We start from the raw sequence: 6,992 nt of genomic DNA, 5'->3' as shown, positions 1-6,992 counted from the left end.
AAGCTGCCAGATCCTGGGTTATCCTGATTGTGTTTCCACAATATTCACATTGTTTCTTCCTGGCTGCTTGTAATATTCTCTCCTTAATCTGGGAATTTCGGAACCTGGCTGTAATATTCCTAGGAGTTTTCTTTTTGGGATCTTTTTTCAGGAGGTGATTGGTGGATTCTTTCAAGCTCTATTTTGCTATCTGGTTCTAAAACATCAGGGCAGCTTTCCTTGAGAATTTCTTCAAGGATGATTTCTAGGTTTTTTCTTTGATCATGGCTTTAAGGTTGTATGATAATTTTTAAATTCTCTCTCCTGGATCCATTTTCCCGGTCAGTGGTTTTTCCCATGAGATATTTCACATTGCCTTCTATTCTTTCATTTGTTTGGATCTGTTTAATAGCAAATTGATTTCTCATAAAGTCATTAGCTTCCATTTGCTCCAATCTAATTCTGAAGCAATGATTCTCCTCATTGAGCTTTTGAGATTTTTTCCATCTGGGAAATTCAGCTTTTTAAGGCATTCTTCTCCTCATTGCCTTTTTAAGCCTCTTTTGCCATTTGAGTTAGTCTGTTTTTTAAGGTGTTATTTTCCTCAGTCAGGCTGTTGACTTTCATTTCATAATTTTCTTGCATCGTTCTCATTTCTCTTCCCAATTTTTCCTCCACTTCTCTTTTCTGCTTCTTAAGGTCCTCTATGGCCTGTAACCAGCTTGTATTTTCCTTTGATGTTTTTGGTGCAGGAGTTCTGACTTCACTGTCTTCCTCCTGTTCCATGCTTTGATCCTTTTTATCCCCCAAATAGGAATATATTGTTGGGTTCTTCTGTTTGATTTGTTTCCTTTGCCTGAGCATGTTTCCATTAAATTACTTGACTTTTGGGCTTTTTGCCACAGTAGGATTCTTCCACCAGACAGGGGATCTTTCGTCCCAAAAGCTGGGGTTTTCTCAGCTGCCAGAGGTATTAGTTGGGAGCCATTGCTGAAGCCTCCACATGCTCTGGCAAGCTGGACATACACCCCAGGACCTCCACCCTAGAGTGCAATCCAGATCCAAGCAGGTTAAAGCAAAAGTGATTACTCCTCAGACTGGTCGCTTGGTCCCCCTACACTCTGCAGGCCAGGAGCTGAAGCTGCCACGTGGCAGCAGCAGCTGCACCGCAGCTTCCAAGAAGCTGAGGCACTCCCAGCTACTGGGTCCCACAGTCCATACTGCACTGACCTCTCACTTTGTCCTTAGCATCTATGTGTTGATAAATCTGGAAATGACCACAGCTGCAGGTGATCTGGAGTCCTTCAAGGCAGCAGCTGGTCAGGCCCACCCTGGGGCTAAATCCTTGGCATGCAGCTGGGCTGGGCTCCCAGAACACTGCATTGGATGATTCCTGCCAACCTGCAGGGCTGTCCTCAGCAGCAGGTTAGCTTCTCTGTGTTATTTTGTGGGTCCTGTAGCTCCAAAGTTTGTTCAGAGTCCCCTTTTACATGAATTGGGGAAGGTGGAAGCCGGGAGCCATGGAGAAGACCTGGTTCTACTCCGCCATCTTGACTCTGCCCTCTGGACAAGTTATTTAATCTAACCTGAGCATTATTTTCCTTATCTGTAAAGTGAAAGAACAGGAATAGACAGTCTCTTAACACTCTTCTGGCTCTAGGTCTTAATCTGTGTTTATCATGTGGCTTCTTGTCCAGTATTAAACTTATAGCTCTCTCTTACTCTATACCTCTTTGTGATCCTCTCCTAATATTTAACTTATTGTTGCAGATGGACTGACTAAAACATTCTAGGACCAATTTCCACTTGATAATTTACTTTGCTTTTAAAATAATGCCATTATTTAGCCATGTAGGCTATCAAATAATTGGTTTAGACTGGGTTCAGAATCCCAAAGAACATATTCTTCAAATGTACACTTGTGTGAGTGCACACATTATATCAGCAATGCAATATTCACAATGCCTATGGAAATTGTAAATATGCTGATGTGGTTATCCATCACAAAATATATCAGGCTTTCTATATGGGCGATAAAGCTGGAACATTTATTAAAATACCAAAAGACTGAGTCCCCAAACCAGAACGTCAAAGCCATCAGAGTAGTTATGAAATTGGCACAGGCAGATAAAGTAGAAAGCACCCACATTCTTAAGCCTTTAAAACAGAACAGGCTACCTCAGGCAAAGGTCCTCCTCTACCCACTCACAGCAACCACCCAGCATCCAGGAAGCGCTCTCCCAGCAGCTCCAGCCCCTGGCAGTCCTCAGCAGGAGTACTTAGCAGAAATTCTGGCTGACTCAAAAAGGGGTTTGAGCCTCTGCTGCCGCTGCCTCTGCTGCTGCTACCAGCATTGCCACCACTGCTAGCCACTGCAGAAACTCAAGCTTGGCTTCCGCTTCCTCTTGCTCCACCCCTTCCTGCTACATCAGCAAGTCCAATGGGGCATGGAAGATCTTTAAATCCCATAACCCTTACACACATACAGAAAGAAAAAAAACCAAACAAAACTAAACATCCAAATTAAAAATAATAATGCAAAACACTTATAAAGAGTGTATTGTCCATGTAGATCATGTATATGTCCAAATGAATTGTCTAAAATGGCTTGTGGGGGAAATCTTACCCACCCTTCTCCAGGGGAGACTTTGATTCTTTTATGGAAGGAATCAGAAGATCGGAAATATTAGACTATTCTCAGAGAAGGGATATTAGACCAGAATTATATCTTTATGCCACCCTAAATATTGTTAGGGAGTGAGCAAAGGTTTATTAAGCTACGTGCCAGCCACTTTATAAATATCACATTTAATCTGTACAACAGGCTTAAAAGGTAGGTTCTATTATTTTTCCAATTAGACAGTTGAGTAAACTAAGGCAGAAAGAGGTTAAATAATGTGCCCAAGGTCACATAGCTAGAAAATGACCAAGGCTGGATTTGAACTCAGGTCATCTTGACTTCAGCTCTAATGCCTAGTTAGTCTAGCGGAAATTTTAGGTCCAAGCTATTTCCCCAGCTACTATTGCTTAAAGAGAAAGGGAGGCAGCAGCTTCACCAAATGCTAGTTACATGAAAGATCATCACAAATAGTGAATAACAGATCGAATAAGTTTATTTATTGAAGCAGAAAGCAAGCAGAAATCAGAGCAGTTATACAGATAGAAGTAAACCAGAATATACAAAGGAATAAACTCTTCTATGGGCTGCAAGCTTAATCAAGAGAGAAGGTCTATGATCTCACCTAAGAGGAAATTCTCTAGATTCTCTAGGGCAGAAGCTGGAACTCAGGTAAATGTTGACACTGTTGTGAAGAGAATAAGAGTGACACTGAGACCTGGGTTCAAGGTAATTTAGGTGTGGATTTATTGATCAAGCGTGCGACTGCCTGGAGTATACACTCAAATCAGGCATTCCCAAATGAGGGACCATACAATGCTTATAAAGGCAAAAAACACAATTTGGGGAGAGGAGCTAGTGTAAACAATGACATACAGAAACCAAGAATAGCCATTGGTTGGATCTATATCTCAGGGCTAATTTGGGAATAATGGTGCAAGGGTCTAAGGGTGCGACCTTTCTTGTGACAGGGGTCCCTCCTAGAACAGGGTGGAGGGTACAGGGTGGAGGGCACAGGGGGAGTGAAATTTCCAAGAACAGGCTGGGGTCATAGAACAGGCCAGGGTCATGTTCTGGGTAAAGGGTGTGGGGGACCCTGGTTGGTCAGCGTTCTGGATGGGGGACCTTGCTTGTTCAACATCCCAAAATAGGTTGGTCTCTTGCATGGGATAGACTTGCCCCATGATCTTTATACAGACTTGCACCATGATCCTTGTACAAAATGCTATTTCAAGGTTTACTGATTTAAGGAAGTACTAACTCAGGGAAACATAAGGGAGCAGGTGACTATGCCTTGGGTACTACCCAGGACTATGCCTTTAAGCTATTACAAGCAGTTACAGGGTTTAGGACAGAGACAAAGACAAATATGAAAGAGCTTAATGGTGGGCTCCAAATCAGGTTGTTATGTGATTCGGATTTGGGTATAACAACACCAGCTCCTCTACAGTTCTATCTCTTTCCAAAATCACACACACACATGTGCATGCACACATGCATGTATATATGTGTGCATGTATATATCTACATATATACATATATGTATCTGTGTGTGTGTGTTTTCCTGAAGAGGATCTGGACTTCTGTCCTTTCTCAAGGAAGCAAGGAAGAATAATGTACTTCTCCAAATCAGCTTTGCCCCACAGATACACAGAATAATCATCCTTGCTTAAGAAGCAGCTTCCCAAATTTCAGGTTTTGAAATCTGGCTTACAGATATTTTCCCATAGAAACAATGTTATAAGTAGCAGATAATGTCCCATATCAGACCCCAATAATAATCTACTAAATAATATGACAAGATATTGCATAGTGGTAGTGCATAGGAAGCCCTGGGTCAGTTTAAGCCCTGTCTCCACTGCATACTGACTATATGACACTGCGAAAATCATTCAACTTCTTAGTACCCATGAGCAAGTTTTTGTTTTGGAGGTAATTGGGGTTAAGTGACCTACCCAGGGTCACATAGCTAGTAAGTTTCTGAGGCTAGATTTGAACTCAAGTTCTCCTGACTCCAGAGCCAGAGCTCTACCCACTGTGCCACCTAGGTACCCTTCCTAGGCAACTTTCTAAGATTATAAGATGCAGAGCCATTACTGATCTACTTTAAAAGAAACATTATGGTGCAATGGGGAAATCATTGACTTTGGAGTTGAAAGGCCTGAGGTCATATCCTACTTTACTACCTACATGACCTTAGGCAAGTCACTTAATCTCTCTATGCTTCAGTTTCTCCACCTATAAAGGGAAAATGTTGAACGAGTTGGTCACCTTTCCAGCTCTAAGTCTATGATCCTATATCCTAGAGTTCACCTTTTCTGCAACTTAAAATCTTGGAGAGTTGTTCAAAATACCTTGAGGTTAAATAAGCTGCCCCAATGGTAGGGAGTCAGGAGATGAGTTTGAATCCTATCTCTGTTATTTATTACCTAACAGATCATAAGCAAGTCATTTAATTCCTTTGGTCTTCAATTTACTCACCTCTAAAATGAGGTGGTTGGAGTAAACAGTCTCTAAAGAGTCCTTCTGGCTTTAAATCTCTGACCCTATGATCTAGTAACCTAGTCACTTAATCTCTCTATGCCTCAGTTTCTCTATCTATAAAAGGAAGATGTTGAACTAGTTGGTCACCCCCATAAGTAACCTAGTAACTATGACCTAGCTTGATACCATTGCTCTACAATAAATATAATGATTTGGAGCAATGACTAGCTAGGATACTTATGACTCAGGAACCTATACCTACTTTAGAAATAGTCATGCAAATTTTATTTTTACTATGACAATTGATTGTTACATTGCTTAAGAAATCAAACAAAAGGACAAGAACAGTGAAAAGAGAATTATTTTTTTCTAGGTCATTATAATTACCAGACACAAAAAATTTGTAAATACAGATAGTTTGGATTGTTCCAAATGGCAAATTCTCTCTCTCCCCCTCTCCCTTTCCTCTCTCTTTTATTTGAAACCCACGTGCCCAGAAGACTTGCATAGAAGATCCTTAAAGTTGGCCAGGAAGACTCAACATTTGCTTTTTGTCTTCCAATTTAACTAATCCTGACCATCCTGTATTTATTTGTCCTGATTAGATGACAACTAACCTTTTTTAGGGACTGAGAGTGTCCCTAGGATGTTTCATGCCATGGTCTAGGAGGTGAGATCCCCAGTTTTGGACTCCATGGGACAATTTGCACCAGGTGCTCATCCAGTGCCTGGTTCACTTACTCTGCTCTGCCTTTGAAGGTTGTTATAAGACTGTACTCAAGGCTTGAATACTTAACTTAGCTTGAATATTAATTAGAAAATACTTACTGTATTTATACTACTTAATCAATATAGTGCTACATACTATTAAGGGAATAGTAAGAAAGTTGTAAATCAATAGATATTTTTCTGAGTATTTAAATATGTTCGCAGTACATATAAGAAGAAAAAATTTATGCATAATCCCACTACTGGTTCCTTTGACATGTGGTAAAGAGAAATAACTTTGTTCTAGATATTTAGAATTTTCAGGCAGAGAATGACTCAATTAATTTTGAACCTATTAAAAAAGAAATTCAAATTTTAAGATGAATTCCCAATTTCAGTTGTAGAATGTTGCTTCTACCTATTTTTGGGTGGTGTGGACTTGTGATACTAGTTTGTAAAGTAGCTATTATTTAGATTTAGCGCTAGAAAGGACTTTAGAGGTCAAATCTAACACCCTTATTTTATAGATGAGGAAGCTCATCTCATAAGTGGAATTTGAATCCCTCCATGTCTTCCTGATATCTGAGTCTAGGGCTTTATCCACTACACTGCCACCTCCAGTAATGATAAAGAATGTAAGCCTTGTGGAATTGCCTGAAGCATTGTGTGATTTACTAACTCAGGTCTTCCTGATTTCTAGGTTGGCTTTCTCTTTTCTATTACAGCTTATCTCACTTTAGTGATTAATAAATACAAATCAATCCACAAACAGCTAATGGTAACAAGCACATTTCCTGTTAAGCCACAGGGAATGATTCTAAAACAAGCCCCATACTTCAAACTCTTTGATTCAGTAAATTGTCTTCATGGCTTGTACTTTCCTCACTTTTATGAGCTCCAAGCAACTTAAAGGAAAGTGTTTAGAAGAAATTAAAACAAACAAATACAACAAACCCCCCCCACAAATCATTCAATTGAATCCAATACTTTGATTTTGTTCAAGATATCGAACAAAACACAAGTAGCTTCTTTGGACTTGCCTAGATACATGTGCATAAGCTTTAATCTTTGTACACAAGGGTTACATTCATCAGGAAGGAGACCTTTTTTTCTCCCAGCCTTTTCCCAGACATATATCTTTGTTTAATTGCTTAGTTTCAGTCTTTACTATTTCCCAGAATCTTTAGAAAAATGTCATCAATGC

Source organism: Petaurus breviceps, unplaced genomic scaffold, assembly GCF_028583685.1.
Source record: "Petaurus breviceps papuanus isolate PSGF00001 unplaced genomic scaffold, PetGlider_PUasm1.0 90977, whole genome shotgun sequence".
NCBI lineage: Eukaryota > Metazoa > Chordata > Mammalia > Diprotodontia > Petauridae > Petaurus > Petaurus breviceps.
Note: the sequence above shows the minus strand (reverse complement) of the source record.